Here is a 22,278-nt window from a genome sequence, read left to right on the forward strand (position 1 = left end):
GGGTTCTTATTGGAATCTGGAAGCCCCCTTTAACAAGGGGACCCCAGATCCGCCCCCCCCCCCCATGTGCATGGGTATTGGGTACATTGTCCATTCCCCCAAAAAAGTGTGAAACAGTAATAACCACAATAGACAGTTTTTGACAATTCCTTTATTAAAAAAGAAAAAAAAAGAAAGTGTCCCGCGATGTCCATCCATCTTCAATAATGCAACCCGACGGACTCGAAAAAAATTAAAAAAAACACAGAAAAAACTCCACCTCCATGAGAGGCCTCCTGGCAACTGCTGTCTTTTCCCATTGACAGCTCTTATATAGGCAAGGGCGGGGCCACCCACTAACATAACCAGGTGACCCTTCCCCCATCTGACATCACATGATGTCAGAAGGGGCAGGGTCACTCATGTACATCACTAGGTGGCCTCGCCCTTGCCTATATAACAGCTGTCACAGCCAAGCGACAACAGTCGCCAGGAGGCCTCCCATCAAGGTAGAGCTTTTTTATCATTGAAGATGATGGACATCTCTTAACTCTTTTTTTTTTCTTTTTTAATAAAGGAATTGCCAAAAACTGTCTATTTTTTTTATACTTTTTGATACTTTTTTAGGTGAATGGTCCCGATACCCGCTAACTATTCCCATGGGGGGGGCGGGATCTGGGGGTCCCCTTGTTAAAGGGGGCTCCCAGATTCTCATAAGTCCCCTGCCCACAGACTACAACAACCAATGGTAAGGGTTGTCGGGAAGAGTCCCTTGTTCCCATCAACATGGGGACAAGATGCTTTGGGGGTACCCAAGAGCACCCTCCCCATGTTGAGGGCAAATGGCCTGGTATGGTTCAGGAGGGGGAGGGGCGGTATTTTGTCCCCCCTTTCCTGGCCTGTCAGGCTGCTTGCTTGGATAAGGGTCTGGTATGGATTTTGGGGGTGACCCCCACATCAATTTTTTTTTTAAATGTTGGCATGGAGTTCCCCTTAAAATCCATATCAGACCCAAAGGACATGGATTTTTGTCATAGGGTTCCCCTTAACCAATTCAATGCACTTTTATATACTCTGCACTGACTGCACTGTATATATATATATATATATATATATATATATATATAGTTCTCTGTCTAAAGGTTATCCCATATTTCTAGATATCCTTGATTTAATTCCTTGATTTAATTTCAGAGCATTTTTACTCCTGATGATTGGCATAAGCGTGCGTCGAGTATATATCCAACTGATGCCCAGACAAGTTTGGCTCTTATGTTTATTGATTTTATGAATGGATGAGTGTGTCTATGCATTTGCATTGTTAATCATGTTGCATTCTATTCTGTATAATACCTGTATATTTAAAGAAGTGTATGAGAACAAGTGTTTTTATAGTTTACTGTGTCCTGTATCCGAGACTGACACATTTCATGATGTGTATTTGACATGATTGTATTTTATAAATAAATGTAATTAAAGTATTCATTCAGTGACATGCCTCATTTAAAGTCCCATTTCCCTCTCTCTCCAAATGTTGGAATTATTTGTGGGTTTTTCTTTGCATCCCAAACAATTTTCCTGACAGTTGTGGCTGAAATTTTAGTTGGTCTACCTACCCGTGGTTTGGTTTAAACAGACAACCCCTCATTTTCCACTTCTTAATTAGAGTTTGAACACTGCTGATTGGCATTCTCAATTCCTTGGCTATCTTTTTACATCCCTTTCCTGTTTAATACAGTTCAACTAACTTTTCTCGCAGATCCTTTGACAATTCTTTTGATGTTCCATTGACTCGGAATCCAGAAATGTCAGTGCAGCATTGGATGAAAGATACAAGGGTCTGTCAGGAGCCCAGAAACTCATGATCTTTTATACACACACACACACACAAATTACAAGCAAACAGAACACAGGTGGGGATGGTTACCTTTAATAGCCTTTCAAACCCATTTGTGTCAACTTGTGTGCATGTTATCAGGCCAAATTCACCAGGATATGTAAACTTTTGATCAGGGTCATTAGCCCCCTGAGCAGGCCCGGACTGGGGCAAAAACTAGGCCCAGGCATTTTGGATTGAGCAGCCCATGATATGTTGACCGGCCCCTTCCCCACTCTCCACCCTGACAAATCCCCTAAGAGAGGGGAGGGGGGAGCCCAGCAGAGGTGTGTGTGTGGGGAGGGGGGGTGAGGTGGGACCAGGAAAGAGCATGGGGGGATGGAGAGCACAGGGAAGAACCTTGAAAACATAGGGAGGGGAAAGAGCACAGGGAGGAAGAGAAGAGCACAAGGGGCAGCGGAGAACATGGGGGGAGGGGAAGAGGACAGGGGGCAGCAGAGAGCATGGGGGAAGGTGGAGAGCACAGCAAGGGTGGTGGATAGGGATGAGCCGAACACCCCCCTGTTCGGTTCGCACCAGAACCTGCGAACAGACCTGAACTTTGTGTGAACTTTAGAAACCTATTAAAGTCTATGGGACTCGAACGTTCACAATCTAAAGTGCTCATTTTAAAGGTTAATATGCAAGTTACTGTCCTAAAAAGTGTTTGGGGACCTGGGTCCTGCCCCAGGGGACATGGACCAATGCAAACAAAAGTTTTAAAAACGGACGTTTTTTAAGGAGCAGTGATTTTAATAATGATTAAAGTGAAAAAATAAAAGTGTAATATTCCTTTAAATTTCGTAGCTGGGGGTATCTATAGTATGCCTGTGAAGGGGCGCATGTTTCTGGTGCTTAGAACTGTCCCTGCACAAAGTGTCATTTGTGTAGGGAAAAAAGTCTTTTAAAATCACTTGCGGCTAAATTGTCGGCTCCCCGTAATACAGAGAACACTCAATGAGTGTTCTCTGCATTAGCCTACAATTCATTCATTCGTTGATAAAAAAAAAAAAAAGCGTGGGGGTCCCCCTAAATGTCCATACCAGACCCTTCAGGTCTGATATGGATATTAAGGGGAACCCCGCATCAAATTTAAAAAAAAATTGACGTGGGGGTCCCCCTAAAAATCCATACCAGACCCTTTATCCGAGCATGCAACCTGGCAGGCCGCAGGAAAAGAGGGGGGGACGAGAGAGCGCTCCCCCTCCCTCCTGAACCGTACCAGGCCACATACCCTCAACATTGGGAGGATGCTTTGGGGGTCTGTGACCCCTCAAAGCACCTTGTCCCCATGTTGATGAGGACAAGGGCCTCATCCTCACAACCCTGGCCAGTGGTTGTGAGGGTCTGCGGGCCGGGGGCTTATCAGAATCTGGAAGCCCCCTTTAACAAGGGGACCCCCAGATCCCGGCCACCCCCCCTGTTTGAAATGGTAAGGGGGTACAAAAGTACCCCTACCATTTCACAAAGAAAGTGTAAAAATGGTTAAATAAGACAAACACACTTTTGAAAAATTCCTTTATTAAAAATAAAAAAATAAAAAAAAGATTCCAGCGGTGCTAATCCACTCTTGCTATCCAGCGATGGATCTCCGGGGTCCAGCGATGGATGATCATATCCAGCGACGGGGGATCTCTCAGTCCAGCGCTGTCCATACATCCGTCTTCTGTCTCCAGTGCGGAGACACTGCGGAGATCCCAGCTCTGAAGTTTCTTATATTAGGAGGGCGGGGCCACCCGTCACCTGACCCCGCCCCTCTGACGCTGGAGAGGGAAGCCAGGGGTTCCCCAGTGACGTGTGGGTGACCCCGCCCCCTCTGATGTAACGCAGGTTTCTGTTACATCAGAGGGGGCGGGGTCACCCATACGTCACTGGGGAACCCCTGGCTCCCTTCACCAGCGTCAGAGGGGGCGGGGTCAGGTGACGGGTGGCCCCGCCCTCCTAATATAAGAAACGTCATCGCTGGGATCTCCGCAGTGTCTCCGCACTGGAGACAGAAGACGGATGTATGGACAGCGCTGGACTGAGAGATCCCCCGTCGCTGGATATGACCATCCATCGCTGGACCCCGGAGATTCGTCGCTGGATAGCAAGAGTGAATTAGCACCGCTGGAATCTTTTTTTTTTTTTTTTTTTTTTTTTTTTTAATAAAGGAATTTTTCAAAAGTGTGTTTGTCTTATTTAACCATGTTTACACTTTCTTTGTGAAATGGTAGGGGTACTTTTGTACCCCCTTACCATTTCAAACAGGGGGGGGCGGGATCTGGGGGTCCCCTTGTTAAAGGGGGCTTCCAGATTCTGATAAGCCCCCGGCCCGCAGACCCTCACAACCACTGGCCAGGGTTGTGAGGATGAGACGTTTGTCCTCATCAACATGGGGACAAGGTGCTTTGAGGGGTCACAGACCCCCAAAGCATCCTCCCAATGTTGAGGGTATGTGGCCTGGTACGGTTCAGGAGGGAGGGGGGGCGCTCTCTCGTCCCCCCCTCTTTTCCTGCGGCCTGCCAGGTTGCATGCTCGGATAAAGGGTCTGGTATGGATTTTTAGGGGGACCCCACGTCAATTTTTTTTTTAAATTTGATGCGGGGTTCCCCTTAATATCCATATCAGACCTGAAGGGTCTGGTATGGATATTTAGGGGGACCCCCACGTCAATTTTTTTTAAAAGTTGACACGGGGTTCCCCTTAATATCCATGTCAGACCTGAAGGGCCTGGTAATTGAATTTAGAGGAACCCCCACGCTTTTTTAATTTTTTAAATTTTTTTATCAATGAATGAGTGAATTTTCGTCTAATACAGAGAACACTAATTGAGTGTTCTCTGTATTACGGGGAGCCGACAATTTAGCCGCAAGTGATTTTAAAAGACTTTTTTTCCTGCACAAATGACACTTTGTGCAGGGACAGTTCTAAGCACCAGAAACATGCGCCCCTTCACAGGCATACTATAGATACCCCCCAGCTACGAAATTTAAAGTAATATTACACTTTTATTGTTTCACTTTAATCATTATTAAAATCACTGCTCCTTAAAAAACTGCAGTTTTTAAAACTTTTTTTTGCATTGATTCATGTCCCCTGGGGCAGGACCCAGGTCCCCAAACACCTTTAGGACAGTAACTTGCATATTACCCTTTAAAATGAGCACTTTAGATTTTTCCCATAGACTTGTATAGGGTGTTCCGGCTTTTCGAATTTGCTGCGAACAGCCCAAATTGTTCACTGTTTCGCTGAACAGGCGAACAGGCAATGTTCGAGTAGAACATGAGTTCGACTCGAACTCGAAGCTCATCCCTAGTGGTGGAGAGCACAGGGAGGGCGGTGGAGAGCATGGGGGGAGGTGGAGAGTGCAGGGAGGGTGGCGGAGAGCATGGAGGGAGGTGGAGAGCATCGTGGGAGATGGAAAGCGCAGGGAGGCAGCAAAGAGCATGGGGGGAGGTGGAGGGCACAGGGAGGGTGGTAGAGAACACAGGGTGGGCGGTGGAGAGCATGAGGAGGTGGAGCGCACTGGGGGGGGTGACAGAGGGCATGGGGGAGGTGGAGCGCACTGGGGGGTGGCAGAGAGCATGGGGAAGGTGGAGAGCACAGGGAGGGTGGCGTAGAGCATGGGGGGATGGAGCGCACTGGGGGGGTTGCAGAGGACATAGGGGAGGTGGAGCGCACTGGGGGGGTGGCAGAGAGCATGAGGGAGGTGGAGTGCACTGTGGGGGTGGCAGAGAGCATGGGGGAGGTGGAGTGCCCTGGGGGGGGAAGAGAGCATGGGGAGGTGGAGCGCACTGGGGGGGTGGCAGAGAGCATGGGGGAGGTGGAGAGCACTGGGGATAGCAGAGAGCATGGGGGAGGTGGAAAGCACTGGCGGGGGGGTGGCAGAGAGCATGGGGGAGGTGGAGCGCACTGGAGGGGTGGCAGAGAGCATGGGGGAGGTGGAGCGCACTGGGGGGGTGGCAGAGAGCATGGGGGAGGTGGAGCGCACTGGGGGTGGCAGAGAGCATGGGGGAGGTGGAGCACATTGGGGGTGGTGGCAGAGAGCATGGAGGAGGTGGAGTGCACGTGGGGGTGGCAGAGAGCATGGGGGAGGTGGAGCGCACGGGGGGGGGGTGGCAGACAGCATGGGTGAGGTGGAGTGCACTGACAGGGAGTGGCAGAGAGCATGGGGGAGATGGAGCGCATTGGGGGGTGGCAGAGAGCATGGGGGAGGTGGAGTGCACTGGCGGGGAGTGGCAGAGAGCATGAGGAGGTGGAGTGGATCTTCCTCCTGCAGTCTCCTGCTTCTCCTCTCCCTCTCTCAGACGTTCCGATACTGCAGGAGGAAGATGGAGAGAATGATTGTTCTATATGCAGCTGCACCCACCGCTCCTCCTATCCTGGTTATAAGGGGGTGAGCGCAAAGCACGGGTGGAACTCACGTTTTCTGTTATCCATATCAGACCTGAAGGGTCTGGTATGGATATTTAGGGGGACCCCCACGTCAATTTTTTTTAAAATTTGACACGGGGTTCCCCTTAATATCCATGTCAGACCTGAAGGGCCTGGTAATTGAATTTAGAGGAACCCCCACGCTTTTTTAATTTTTTAAATTTTTTTATCAATGAATGAGTGAATTTTCGTCTAATACAGAGAACACTAATTGAGTGTTCTCTGTATTACGGGGAGCCGACAATTTAGCCGCAAGTGATTTTAAAATACTTTTTTTCCTGCACAAATGACACTTTGTGCAGGGACAGTTCTAAGCACCAGAAACATGCGCCCCTTCACAGGCATACTATAGATACCCCCCAGCTACGAAATTTAAAGTAATATTACACTTTTATTGTTTCACTTTAATCATTATTAAAATCACTGCTCCTTAAAAAACTGCAGTTTTTAAAACTTTTTTTTGCATTGATTCATGTCCCCTGGGGCAGGACCCAGGTCCCCAAACACCTTTAGGACAGTAACTTGCATATTACCCTTTAAAATGAGCACTTTCGATTTTTCCCATAGACTTGTATAGGGTGTTCCGGCTTTTCGAATTTGCTGCGAACAGCCCAAATTGTTCACTGTTCGCTGAACAGGCGAACAGGCAATGTTCGAGTAGAACATGAGTTCGACTCGAACTCGAAGCTCATCCCTAGTGGTGGAGAGCACAGGGAGGGCGGTGGAGAGCATGGGGGGAGGTGGAGAGTGCAGGGAGGGTGGCGGAGAGCATGGAGGGAGGTGGAGAGCATCGTGGGAGATGGAAAGCGCAGGGAGGCAGCAAAGAGCATGGGGGGAGGTGGAGGGCACAGGGAGGGTGGTAGAGAACACAGGGTGGGCGGTGGAGAGCATGAGGAGGTGGAGCGCACTGGGGGGGGTGACAGAGGGCATGGGGGAGGTGGAGCGCACTGGGGGGTGGCAGAGAGCATGGGGAAGGTGGAGAGCACAGGGAGGGTGGCGTAGAGCATGGGGGGATGGAGCGCACTGGGGGGGTTGCAGAGGACATAGGGGAGGTGGAGCGCACTGGGGGGGGTGGCAGAGAGCATGAGGGAGGTGGAGTGCACTGTGGGGGTGGCAGAGAGCATGGGGGAGGTGGAGTGCCCTGGGGGGGGAAGAGAGCATGGGGAGGTGGAGCGCACTGGGGGGGTGGCAGAGAGCATGGGGGAGGTGGAGAGCACTGGGGATAGCAGAGAGCATGGGGAGGTGGAAAGCACTGGCGGGGGGGTGGCAGAGAGCATGGGGGAGGTGGAGCGCACTGGAGGGGTGGCAGAGAGCATGGGGGAGGTGGAGCGCACTGGGGGGGTGGCAGAGAGCATGGGGGAGGTGGAGCGCACTGGGGGTGGCAGAGAGCATGGGGGAGGTGGAGCACATTGGGGGTGGTGGCAGAGAGCATGGAGGAGGTGGAGTGCACGTGGGGGTGGCAGAGAGCATGGGGGAGGTGGAGCGCACGGGGGGGGGGGGTGGCAGACAGCATGGGTGAGGTGGAGTGCACTGACAGGGAGTGGCAGAGAGCATGGGGGAGATGGAGCGCATTGGGGGGTGGCAGAGAGCATGGGGGAGGTGGAGTGCACTGGCGGGGAGTGGCAGAGAGCATGAGGAGGTAGAGTGGATCTTCCTCCTGCAGTCTCCTGCTTCTCCTCTCCCTCTCTCAGACGTTCCGATACTGCAGGAGGAAGATGGAGAGAATGATTGTTCTATATGCAGCTGCACCCACCGCTCCTCCTATCCTGGTTATAAGGGGGTGAGCGCAAAGCACGGGTGGAACTCACGTTTTCTGTTATCCGGTGATCTGCCAGGACTCAGCAGCAGGTGTCTGCTCTGGCTCCTCCTCCTTCACAGTTACGCCCTCTGGCAGGCTGCCTCCGATGGCCCGACCTATAAGGCCGAAGGCTTCTCATCTAGCTCCGCCCCCTCTATGTTTACATCTCCCTGAGCTGAGTTTAACTGGTAGCTCGGCGGCTGCGGAGAGGCTGCATGAGTGGCGCGGGCTCAAAGAGCCTTGTGCCCTGCATGTACTTACAGCATGGCGGCTGCGGCCCACCAGGCAATTGCCCGGTTTGCCCTATGGCCAATCCGGGCCTGCCCCTGAGCCATGATTGGTCAAAAGCACCCAGGCAGAGTGCGCTGTGATTGGCCAAAGCATGCAGGTCATGCATGCTTTGGCCAATCAGCAGCCGTCAGTGCACTGTAAACGAACACCAAATATTCGAGTAAAACTTACGTTCGATTCGAACATCGGGACAATCACTATGAAAGACATTTTTTTCCCATTTAAAACGTCATTATTCATCATAGCTTTCATCATTCAATTTTTATTTTATTTTACTTCACTATATTTATTTTATTTATTTACTCTTTTAGATTCTGATCTGTAGCCCATATGTGTATACCTCATACTCTGGCATTGTGGTGTGGCTGTTCGCTTCTCCCATTGGCCACTGTTTCCCGCTGCCCCTTCTTCATTCCTCTATGTTCCTTGGAGAGCTATGGCTTAGGGTGAAGGGGATGTGTCCCCGCCTCAACCCCGGGGGAGACGGTTCATTCAGTGTCACCATCCTATTCCCTGTTTGGGTCCATTGGGTTACTTATCTGAACGTGGCCAAAGGTAATGCATACACATTTAACACCTGTTCTCTTTTTGAAAGCAATGATTTTTCATTTGAGACTGTGACTCATTTATTTCATCTCTTTATTTAGCGATATTTGATGCATCCCACTCCTGATGATTGGCTGAAACCACCATGAAACGCGTAGAGTTCTTACTCAGGGATGCCAAGTCAAGTTTGCTACAATCATGAATTTCTTTTATTCATCTATAGTCATATTTATTAGGATAACCACGTTCACCTGCCCTGTATATCCATTCAATTTTTTCATTGTGATTGCTTGTACCAATTATGTCTATATACCATTATATACATTAAATATGTCAATATGATTATTACTACAATTAACTATGATTCTTGTTGCATGACCCATGTATTATATATTATGATACATTATATATATCTACTATTCAGTATCTGTATTTAATTTATTGAATTGATTGGCAACTTTTTATGGGTATACAGATTTTCCCCGCAGGGACAATGACAATGAATAACATTTTAGGTATCCTAGACCATTTCAAACACATATCCATGCCTCATTTAAAGTCCCACAATCCACTTTCATTTTCTTTTATCAATACAGGGATGGAGGCATGCTTATGTTGCATTGGGGTCCAAACAGGTCACGTGCTTTTAATGAAAGACAGAAGTTGTCAAACAAATCTAATTTATTTGCATGAGGAGATAAGTAAAACCTTGGACAGAGGTGTGTGTGTGTGTGTGGACGTAGTATACTTGGATTTTGCCAAAGCATTTGACACAGGTCCCCACACATAGCTAATGTGTAATTATAATGCCCTATACACATGGTCGGAAATTCAGACGGAAAAAGTCAGATAGGATTATCTTGTCGGAAAATCCGATCGTGTGTGGGCTCTATCGGACTTTTTCTGTCGGCATTTCCAATGGAAAAAGTTTGAGAGCGGGATCTAAAATTTTCCGACAACAAAATCAGATCGGAATTTTTCCAATCATGTGTAGAGAATTCTGATGCACAAAGTGCCACGCATACTTAGAAAAAATTTGCAGACAAAAGCTTTTGGCTACTGGCCTCTATGTAGTCCTGTCGTACATTTTGTATGTCACCTTGTTCCGAACGATTGGATTTTCCGACAACTTTGTGTGACCATGTGTATGCAAGACAGGTCTGAAAAAATCCAACGAATTTTGTGGTCGGAATGTCCGACGGTGTGCATGGGGCATAAGTCTACCGGCTGGAATAGATCAGTTTGTAAATGGATAGAAAACTGGCTAAAAATACCTAATTCAGAGAGTAGTGGTTAATGATCCTTACTCTGAATGGTCTAAGGTTATCTGTGGTGTACCCCAAGGTTCAGTGTTTAAAACCCTTACTTTTTAATTTATTTTTAAATTAAATAAGGTCTGGGATTAAAATTATCATTTCAGTCTTTGCAGATGACAAGATCAGGTCTCTGCCCCCCCCCCCCCCCCGCCCCAAAGCACCTTGTCCCCATGTTGATGGGGCAATGGCCTCATTCCCACAACCCTGGGCTGTGGTTGTGGGGGTCTGTGGGCAGGGCAGGGCTGGGACAAGGGATGAGCAGAGGGGCAGTCTCTATCCTAAAAGGCAGTCAACAAACTCTTTTCCCTTTCTTTTCTTATCATCTCCCCTGGTCCTCCCTTCCCCTCCCCTCTCTCATGTCTGTTTTCTAATTTCATTGAGTTATCTCCCACACATATCTCCAAGAACTTTTAAATGTATCCCACTCTTTCCATTTATCCTTCCGTTCTACCTCTACTTCCTGATCCTCCTCCCATACTTCCTCCCTCTCTAGTTTTTATATGCTGTTTACTCCAAATATCCAATCTCGAATTTTGGGGCTTTCTGTTGTCTGCCATTTTTTGGGGGATTAGGCCCCTTTGCTACATTAAGCAAAGTTGGAATTAACAAGGCTTTGCATTGTCTCACTGGTCTATTTGTCCAGTGGAACAAACACGTCCATGGGTCCACTGGGATAGTTTCATTAGTTAATATCTTTATAAGTTCTAAGATATCTATCCAATATTTTTTGATGATGATACACTCCCACCATATGTGGAACATTGTACCTTTGGTTTTACACCCTCTCCAACACTCAGAGGACCTCTCTAGCTGGAAGTTACTAATTCTTTCCCAGCGTAAAATACCATCTTGCCAGGCATTTATAATTTATTTCCGCCATCTTGGAGTCTATCGCTTAATCGTGTGTCAATTTCCATATTTTTTTCTAACATCTGTTTAGTGCAACTAGTTCCTATTTCCCTTTCCCAGTTCTTGACATATGGAGGGACATCCCATCCCTCTTCCTCTGAAAGAATTTTATATAATCATGTTATTTTTTGAATTTCCCTTTATAACAAACCTTTCCATCATTGTGTAGTCTTCTACGGATCTAATTGGGGTTGGTAATTTCCCCACAACATTTTTCAGTTGGGTGTACTTCCATATGTCAATTTTCATCACCTCCGTGTCTACCTGCAATTCTTGTATAGTACGGATTTTACCATTTTCTATTATATCTTTCACTTGCGCGTTTTTTTTTTTTTTGATCCAATTTCCTCCAACTTCCCTCCTCCCAGGCTCAAAATAATAATTTTCCTTTAAATAAATCAACAGTGAATTATATTTCCATTTTTTTTGTGTATGTACCCTATCCCATATTTTAAATGTAGTGCGTATGATATCGTGTGTATTCTGTCCCACTTTCCTAAATTGTGGTGGGTTCCATATTATGTGGCCTAAATGTATATTACTCATAGTGAATTCAATATTTATACAACTTTTATCACTAGAGTCTTTTGTCCATTCAATTAATTATGAAAGTGATACCGCGTTATAGTATTTTTTATAATCCGACACCGCTAGACCTCCGTGATTTTTCCCTCTATATAATACCATGGCTGAAAATCTAGGTTTTTTATTGTGCCATAAAAAGCTACATATTATAGCCTTTAAGGTTCTAAAAAAGGGGAGCGTTTGAAATTTGCAGAGGATTTTGGGAGTTATCTTCATTTTTATTGCATTAATTCACCCAAACCATGACAGGTGGCTAGTTGTCATTTTTTTCGTTTCTCTTCTTATCTCATCTAATAAGGGTATGTAGTTTATAAGGTAAATTTTCCTCAAGGTGTCAGTTAATCTTACTCCTAGGTACTTAATATCTTTTCTCCAAGAGAAATTAAATCATTTTGAAAGTTTTCCTTCCTCCAGTTTATTTATATTAATATTTCATATTTCCAACTTATTAGGGTTTATTTTAAGATTTGAAAATTCTCCATATTTTTTAAAAACATTTAACAAATTGGGGATTGTTGTCCTAGGATTTGTTATAAAGAAGAGCACATCATCAGCAAATGCTGCAATTTTGTTCTCCTCCTCACCCACCCTTATCCCCCTAAAGTCCACACTATTCCTAATGTAAGCCAATAAAGGCGCCAATGATAGTATGAACAGTAGGGGGGACAGTGTCTAGTTCAATTTTTCATTGGGGACGGGAGGGAGGATACTCCATTCACTTTTACTGATTTTTGTGGGTCCTTGTATAATACTTTTATCCAGTTGATCGTCCTGAGGCCAATTCCCATGGCCTCCAAAAATTTCAACATGCAACCCCAGTCTACCCTGTCAAAGGTCTTTTCAGCATCTATCGACAGGAGTAGACTGGGGTCCCCACCAATACTAGCTGCCTGCAGGAGCAATAAAGGACACCATTATCCATTCCTTCTCTGCCAGATATGAATCCGACCTGGTCAGGATGGACTAACTCGTCATCTTCTCCTTCAATCTATTGGCCAGTATACTTGCGTATAATTTGGTATCGGCTTTCAATAGAGTGATGGGTCTATAACTAGAGCACAGCTTGCTGTCCTTGCCTTCTTTTAATATCACTGTAATGGATGCAGACAACGCATCTCTTCCCATTTCACATTCCGTGCCCAGTTTATTCCAATAGTGGCAGAGTTTGGGGACCATTATTTCTTTATACTTTTTAAGGTAAAATGTCATAAAACCATCTGGCCCCGGGCTTTTGCCCAAGGGGAACTTTTTTAAGGCTTCATATATTTCCTCCTCAGTTATTGGGCCATCCATGATATTCCTGTCACTTTCTGATAATGAAGGTAGTGCACTATGTTCCAAGAATTCTCTTATTCTTCCTTCCTCATCTTGCCCATACTGGTCCTGCATAGAGTGACTTATAATAATTCCTAAACTCCTGCGTAATCTCATTTGTAGTGCACACTATCTCTCCTGCTTTATTTTGATTTTTTTCGATGAAATTATTCTCCCTTTTCTTTTTCATCAACCTGGATAGATGTTTACTTGATTTATCTACCCAAAGATACTTATCTCGTAAAATTCTATTTATCTCCTTCCTAGATTCTAGCTCCAAAATCTCATTAAGTTCTTCTATTTTATTTACCAAAGCATGAAAGGTCTCCTGCGGTTGACCCCTATGGTTTTTATGTTCTTGTTCTAATCTAAAGATTTCTTCTGTAAGGTTCTTAATATTTTTTTTCCTTTTCTCTTTTTTTCCTTGCCCCTATGGAGATGAGGATCCTTCTAATATAGACCTCATGCACTTCCCATAGGGAGGCTGCCGAGATTTTCCCAGTATTGTTATACAAGTAATAAAACTCAATTTCTTTCCGTACTTCTTCAGCCGTCCCCCCTTCCTGTAGCAAACTTTCAGTTAACCGCCATGTAAACGGCACTCTTTGAGTCCCCGGGATCCTCATCTTCATAACAACCAGGGCATGATCTGATAATGACATTGTTTCGATCTTAACTTCACATACTTGGTCCAACAGTCTATGGTCTACTAAAATATAATCCAATCTTGAGTAAGTCCCGTGCACAGGGGAGAAGAAGGTATAATCCTTATCCTTAGCATGTTTTACCCTCCAAATCTCAATCTCAATCAATTGTCATTGATGCAATTTAATTTTTATCGCTTTTAATTGAACCTTACTTTTCCCCTGCGCACGAGATGTACTATCCATTAGAGGGTCCAGGCCAAAGTTAAAATTCCCCGCCAGGATAACCTCTCCTGCCTTAAAACCCTCCTAACGGTTCAACACCTGCTTCAGAAATCTTATTGGGGTTTTATTTGGGCAGTAGAGGTTAGCCAGAGTATATATCCTCGCTCCCAATTTACCCTTAATAAGTAAGAATCGGCCCTCCGGGTCGAAAACTCTATCTAATACCTTCAATTTAATTTTCTTCGAGAACCCCACTGCCACCCCCTTTGCCCCCCTTATAGGGAAATCGCTATAGTACCAAATGGGGAAGTCTTTTGAATATATTTTTATGTTAGTTTCCTGAAATAAATGTGTCTATTGTAAAAACACTACATCACCCTGCCGTTGTTTAATTTCTCGAAGAATCTCAAATCTCTTACTCAGGGAATTAAAAAATGTAATTCTATATTCTACCTGGTTTTTATATTAAGTTTATCCAAAGCATTTGTACTGCCTTAACCTATTGTATATTACCTGTAAATGGTGCACCCCCTCCAACTCTCCTCCCTTCAATCCCCCACCCCTCTACCCTGGGTGATAAATGTGGTATACACTATATACAATCACCCAACACTAGTTAGTTTCCACAATCCATGACTTAACTTCACAGTTCACACAAGTACATTTTAAATTCAAACTGTAGTAGTAATTTTTTTTCCACAGTAGTGTGACAATCCCTCTACCTCCGGTCTAACTAATCACTTTCACCTTATGGCATGGACCCCTGTGCAAACAGGTGGTCATGCAAGCGGGTATAAAAAGGGTTAACACGGACCATAAACTTCTCTCACGTCTCCTTAGATTTCAGCAAGGACGCCAGGTCCTGGGTAGAAAGAAAAGATCGAAGTGCTCACCATTTAAGTATAAGATTAAATTTTTGTGTTCAAACACAAACTACTCACATAAACATGATAACAACACAGCATGTAAAGCTGACAATTGTGTTAGTTCCGTAGGGCAGCAGCGGGTGATGTCATGCATAGCTCCTCCCCCGTATGCGTTACGTACAATCAGAAATTCAACCTCAGCGGACTCCTCCCCCTTCCATTTGTTAGCAGACTGAGGCACTTGGGGAAGGGGGAGGAGTCCAGTGCCTTTGATGTCTGTGACATCACCGGATCTCCGACGGAACTTCCTGAAGACCCGGAAGCCGGCAGAAAGGTGAGTAATTTTGATTGATCAAAAAAATTAATCGATTAATTGAGGAATTAATCTTTAATTTCAAAAGTCCTAGCGTAAACCAATCAATATACGGCCATTGCGATTTTTTTTTACCAAAAATATGTAGAAGAATATATATCGGCCTAAACTGATGAATACATTTTTTTGGGGATATGTATTACAGCAGAAAGTAAAAATTTATTTTTTTCAAAATTGTCGCTATTTTTTTGTTTATAGCACAAAAAATAAAAACTGCAGAGGTGATTAAATACCACCAAAATAAATTTTGTTGGGTACAGTGCCGCACGGCCACACAAGTGTCAGTTAAACGAATGCAGTGCCATATCACAAAAAATGCCCTGGTCATTAAGGGGGCAAATTGTTCTGGGGCTGAAATGGTTAACAAGGGAGCCCCCAGATCCTGCCCCCCCCCCCCCCATGTGAATGAGTATGGGATACATAGTACTGTTACCCATTCACCAAAAAAAGTGTCAAAAAGTAATAAAAACACAGAGACAGTTTTTGACTTTACCCCTGTACAAATCATTAGTAAGACCTCATCTGGAATATGCAGTTCATTTTTTAATATTATTATTGTAAAGGATTTATAAAGTGCATAACTTTACAGCATCAGGGCAAACAGTACAGTTACAATACAATTCAATGCAAGAGGAATCAGAGGGCCCTGCTCTGTTAGCTTACAATCTAGAAGGGAGGGTCAAGTGATACAAACGGTAATAACTGAGGGGGATGAGCTGATGAAGAAAATACAAGTACATGTCAGGTACTCACCAGAGCTGAAGTGCTGAGAGCGGCTTCCCTTGCAGCTGGGTGCACAGTACCCCTGAGGATGGAACAGTGGGTACAGGGCACGGAAGGGAATGGGTTGCCAGCAGGTGACTTTTATGCAGAAGGTCTTCTGAAGGAAGAGATGCCCGTGCAGATGGTCTTGGAACTAGTTAGAAGGGAATGCCCGGCAGGGGTTCTAACACCTGGAGTGAAGGACAGCAGGAGGCAGAGGGTCAAACACCAGGAGATTAGATCAGAGTCCAAGAGCAAGCCAGGTCATACACAGAGGTCAGTCCGTGGATCCAGGCGTCACAACACAGGGAATAGGCAGAGACAAGTCCAGGAGGCAGGCCGAGGATCAAACACAGGAACAGCAGAGAGGGGAATCCAGGAAGCAAGCCAGAGGTCAATCACAGGAGAGGTCCAAGAGAGTAGTCAGGTACGATCCGGGTCACAACGGGAAGGCTCAGGAAATAAGGCACAGGAACACTGGAGCTGAAAAGACAAATCAGCAAAGACAAAGAGCACATTCATGCCTTTTATAGGCCTGTCAGGCCAATCAATTGATGCCCATAGCCGTGTGCACAGGTGTGCGCATGTGCGCACGACGTTGTATTGGATCACGCATATGCGTGCGTCAGGCCGTGGAACTGTGTGCACGCAGACCCGCTAATTCGTGCACCCGTGAGCGCCGTTGCGCCGTTCTTCCCCGCAGGCACACGTGGAAGTGCCGGCATTGAAGTCTGGTGATTCTCTGACAGTGACCCCCCAAGGGGCAGCCTTGTCTCGTATCAGACGAGGAGCATGGATGTTACTGGAGGGTTCCCAAGAACTGTCTTCAGGGGGATACCCTTTCCATTTTACCAGGTATTGGGTCTGTCTTCCCCTTCTTTGACTGTCCATTATGGCTTCCACCTCGAATTCTTCCTCAGCTTCAACTTCGACGAGTGGAGGTGGTGCCACTTGTCTTCCGGTGAAGGAGCTTGGAATCACTGGTTTTAATAGGGATGCATGGAACACCGGGTGAATTTTGTACGAACTAGGTAGTGTCAGTTCAAAAGCTACTGGCTTTACCACCCTTTGGATCTCTAAGGGGCCAATGAACTTGGGACCGAGCTTCCGTGACGGGTATGGCAATCTCAGGTTGGTAGAAGATAACCAAACTTTATCCCCGATCTTGAAACTCGGGCAACTCCTTTTTCCTCTATTGTAGTACATCTCATAATCTCTTTGAGCCTTCTTCATGGCCTCCTGAATCTGTGGGAAACTGTTCTTGGACTGCAGGAGTGGAGACTTCAGGGACGGAATCTGGCAGGAAAGAAGGGTGATAGCCATAGTTCGCCCAAAATGGTGTTTGGTTGGTAGCGAAATGTACAGGGTTATTATAGGCAAATTCCGCGCAGGGCAGGAGAGAACACCAATCGTCTTGGGAGCAGGAGCAAAAGCAACGGTGGTATTGCTCTAACATTTAATTAGTTCGTTCTGTTTGCCCGTTGCTTTGCAGATGGTTTGCAGAAGATAGAGAGGTCTTGATCGCCAGAGCCTTGCAGAGATCCTTCCAAAATTTGGAGGTGACCTGAATTCCCCAGACACGATATTGGAGGGGACGCCATGTAGCCTCACGACTTCCTTGATGAAAATACTTGCTGTAGCCGCTGTAGCCGCAGCAGAGGGAGTGCCACACATGGGTAGGAAGTGTGTCATCTTTGAGAGGCGATCTACTACTACTAGGATCGCGGTAAACTTGTCTGAAGATAGCAGGTCCACGATAAAATCCATAGAGATCTCTTTTCAGGGACGTTCGGGAACAGGTAAGGATCTCAGAAGTCCCCAGGCTTTGGTGTTAGCCCCCTTATTTCGTTTGCAGATAATACAAGACTGGACATTTCCTGCAATCCTTCCTCCAACCCGGCCACCAGAAGGAATGGTAGATCAGATCAGAAGTCTTCTGGACCCCAAAATGACCTGCCATCTTATGATCATGAAAGGTCTGCAAAATCTGGAGCCTTACAGAGGGAGGAATGAATACCTTGCTGTGTGCCCATAGTAAACCATGTTTCTTTCTAAGGAGGATGCTGTAGTTTCAGAGATTTGATCGGTGGCTTGTTTAATGGTTGTTTCTAGGTCAGGCTGGATGATTTGGAGGAAGTTGTGCAGGTTCAGATGGTTCTTTGGCTTCTGGAAACATTCGGGAAAGTGCGTCTGCTTTTCCATTTTTGGAACCGGGGTGGTAGGTGATGTGGAAATTGAACCTGGACAAAAAGAGGGCCCAGCGTGCTTGTCGGGGGCTGAGACGTTTGGCAGCTCTGAGGTACTTCAGGTTCCTGTGGTCTGAGAAGATCATGATGGGTTGAGACACACCCTCCAATAGATGCCTCCACTCTTCCAGGGCAAATTTTATAGCGAGAAGTTCTCGGTCCCCGACATCGTAATTCCTCTCTGAAGGCGACTGGATGAAGGAGAGCCTTTGGGCCACTTCTTTGAGAAAGGATCGCCCCTGCTGCGGATTCTGAGGCGTCTACTTCCAATACATAAGAAAGACTTGGGTCAGGATGCCGGAGGATAGGGGCTGATGCGAAAAAACTCTTTAGTTCATCAAAAGCTTCCTGGGCTTGCTGAGACCATTGGAATTTAACTTGCTGATGGGTTAGTTGAGTGATAGGGGAAATGATCGTGGAGAATCCCTGAATAAACCTGTGATAAAAGTTGGAGAAGCCAACAAATCGCAGAACGGATCTCTTGCCTGTGGTTGCTGGCCATTCTTGGATAGCTTTGACCTTTTGTGGGTCCATTGTGGGTCCATTGAGATTCCCCCTGTGGTGATGATGAACCCAAGGAATTGGATAGCGTCTCTTTCAAACTCACATGTCTCTCCTTTTAGGTAGAGCCTGTGTTCTCTGAGGATGAGGAGGACCTTCCTGACGTGTGTTCGGTGTGTTTCTAGTGAGTTGGAGAAAATCAAAATATCGTCAAGATACACAATTACGAAGTTGTCTAGATACTCATGGAATATATAGTTGACGAGGTGTTGGAATGTGGCCGGGGCTTTGCAGAGCACGAAGGGCATCACTAGGTATTCATAGTGTCCGAATCCAGACCTGAAAGCCATTTTCCACTCATCTCCATCGCAGATTCGGACTAAATTATATGCTCCCCGCAGGTCTAGCTTAATGAATACCTTGGCAGTTCTTAGTCATTGGAAGAGTTCAAGGATAAGGGAAGCGGGTACCGGTTCTTAACAGTAATTTTATTAAGTTACCTGTAGTCCACACAGGGCCTGAGTGAACCATCCTTTTTCTCAACGAAAAAGATGCCTGCGCCAGCTGGAGAAGAGAATGGTTGGATAAATCCTTTTTCTAGGTTTTCATCTATGTAAGAGCGCAGAGCTTCTAATTCGGTTTCCGATAATGGGAAGATCCGCCCGAATGGTATTTCGGAACCGGGTAGCAGATCAATCGGACAGTCATAGGGTCGATGGGGCGGCAGAGTATCAGCTTTTTTTTGTGTCTAAAATGTCCAAAAAGTCATGATAAGCTGAAGGGACATGCGAGAGATTATCAGGACTAGTCTTTATTGTTAAGCAAGAGGTGGACTTGTGGGAGGTTGGCAGGAGACAGTGCTGTGAACAGAAGGGAGAAGAAACACATAATTCCTTCTTGTTCCAGTTAATCAGTGGGTTGTGGGCTTGTAACCAAGGAAACCCGAGAATGATCGGAAACATCGGAGAATGGATAATGTCAAAGCGAAGAAATTCACAATGACCAGAATGTGTGGATGTCAGGATCGGTTTTGTTTCTTGGGTCACGGGACCAGAGCAGGGTAGGGAGCCATCAGCCAAGTGGATTTGAAGATGTTGTTTCTTAGTGCAGAGAGGGATGTGCAGATTCCGAGCTAAAGTTAAGTCCATGAAACAACTGCAGGCTCCAGAGTCAATGATGGCTCCCAGCCGAACCTCCTCTTCCGCCACCTGTAATGAAATCGGGAGGACAAGGTAAGATTGGGTGGAACCCGAAATTTGAGAATTCACAGCAGCATGAGGTCGGCACTTACTGGGCCTTACAGGGCAGCTGTGCAGGAAATGACCCGATTCACCACAGTAAAGACAAAGGTTGGCTTGGCACTGACGGAGTCTTTCATCAGGGATAAGCGGAGCCCAGACTAGGCCCAGCTGCATGGGTTCACTGTCAGTAGAGGAGGAAGGGACTGGAGCAGGTGTAGGCACAGGGGGTACCTGGGGTAGCATCCACGTGGGTTTAGATGACTGAAAACACTCGGTCAAGATTGGTAGCCAACTGGACTAGGTCTTCTAAAGATGCAGGGGTATCACCTAGGCCAGTTCATCTTTTAGGGTCTCGGAGAGGCCCAGGCGAAATTGGTATTTAAGGGCAGCCTTGTTCCAGTCAGTGTCCCCAGACCATTTGCGAAACTCTACAATATAGTCCTCTACTGGTCTTTTTCCCTGGGTTAGCGAGTGCAGGATGGCTTCAGCCATAGCGGTGCGTTGAGGGTCATCGTACAGTTGTGACATGGCTTCAAAAAAGGTCTCTACGGAATCGAGAAGGAAGCTCTTCTGTTCCAGGAGATTATGGGCCCAGGACTGTGGTTCATCAGAAAGCAGAGAGATGATGAACCCCACCTTCACTGATTCAGAGTGGAAAGTCCTGGGATGCAGAGCCAGGTACAGGAAGCATGCATTTTTAAATGACCAAAACTTATTTTGGTTGCCTGAAAAACGCTCTAGAGTAGGGACCCTGGGTTCCAGAAGAGTCATGACTACTGCAGGTGTAGCACCACCTTGAGCTTGCGAAGCGGAAGAGCTGATGGCTGTAGAAGGTGAAGGATCCGATGGATTGGGAGAGATCGCCAGGTGCTGTAGACGGCCTTCAATCTGAAAGTAGCCATCCTGGAGGCGCTGTACTGCCTGAGGGCTGCAACCTGCTGGCAGAGAGCCTCAAGAGGTGAGCCAGCTCTGTTGGCTTCTGACATGGCTGGTTTGTACTGTCAGGTACTCACCAGTGCTGAGAGTGGCTTCCCTTGCAGCTGGGTGCACAGTACCCCTGAGGATGGAACAGTGGGTACAGGGCACGGAGGGGCACGGGTTGTCAGCAGGTGACTTGTATGCAGAAGGTCTTCTGAAGGAAGAGATGCCCGTGCAGATGGTCTTGGAACTAGTTAGAAGGGAATGCCTGGCAGGGGTTCTAACATCTGGAGTGAAGGACAGTAGGAGGATGAGGTTCAAACACCAGGGAGATTAGATCAGAGTCCAAGAGCAAGCCAGGTCATACACAGAGGTCAGTCTGTGGATCCAGGCATCACAACACAGGGAATAGGCAGAGACAAGTCCAGGAGGCAGGCTGAGGATCAAACACAGGAACAGCGGAGAGGGGAATCCAGGAAGCAAGCCAGAGGTCAATCACAGGAGAGGTCCAAGAGAGTAGTCAGGTACGATCCGGGTCACAACGGGAAGGCTCAGACACAGAGCACATTGATGCCTTTTATAGGCCTGTCAGGCCAATCAGGTTATGCCCATAGCCATGTGCACAGGTGTGCTCATGCACGCACAACGTTGTATTGTATCATGCATATGCATGCGTCAGGCCGTCGACCCGCTAATTTGCGCACCCGTGAGCGCTGTTGCGCCGTTCTTCACCACAGGCGCACAGGGAAGTGCCAGCGTTGAAGTCTGGTGATTCTCTGACAGTACAGTTGTTAGGTGGAGGCAGTGTAGGCTTCTCTGAAGAGAAAAGCTTTCAGAGCTCACCTGAAAGTGGATAAAGTTGGAGATAGTGGCTCGGAAGAAGTCCTGGAGGTGAGTATGGGAGGAGGTGACAAGGGGAGGTAGAGAGCAAAAGTACTTGGGAGGATCTAAGAGAATAATTTGGTTGGTATTTTGAGACTAGGTTAGTGATGTAGCTAGGGAGAGAGTTGTGGATGGCTTTGTAAGTTATTGTTAGTATTTTGAATTTATTTAGTTGGGTGAGTGATAGCCAACTGAGGGACTGGCAGAGAGGGGTAGCAGATGCTGAATGGTTTGTAAGGTGGATGAGCCTGGCAGCAGCATTCATGATGGACTTAAGGGAAATAACCTATTTGAAGGTAAGCCAATGAGGAAGGAGTTGCAGTAGTTGAGGTGAGAGATAACCAGGGAATGAATTATGAGCTTTGTGGTTTCATCGGTCAGGAAGGAACATATTTTGGAGATGTTGTGGAGGTTGAGGCGGCAAGCTTTAGAAAGTGATTGGATGTGGGGCAGAAAGGAGAGTTGAGCATCCAGGATAACACCTAGCAGCCTGGAATGCGGGGATGGCTTGATGGTTGTGCCATTGCTTTTTACAGAGAGGTCAGGAGAAGAGGCTCATGGGGGAGGATATATTATTAGCTTGGTTTTGG

Source organism: Lithobates pipiens, unplaced genomic scaffold, assembly GCF_037356315.1.
Source record: "Lithobates pipiens isolate NorthernLeopardFrog02 unplaced genomic scaffold, aLitPip1_a1.2 Scaffold_27, whole genome shotgun sequence".
NCBI lineage: Eukaryota > Metazoa > Chordata > Amphibia > Anura > Ranidae > Lithobates > Lithobates pipiens.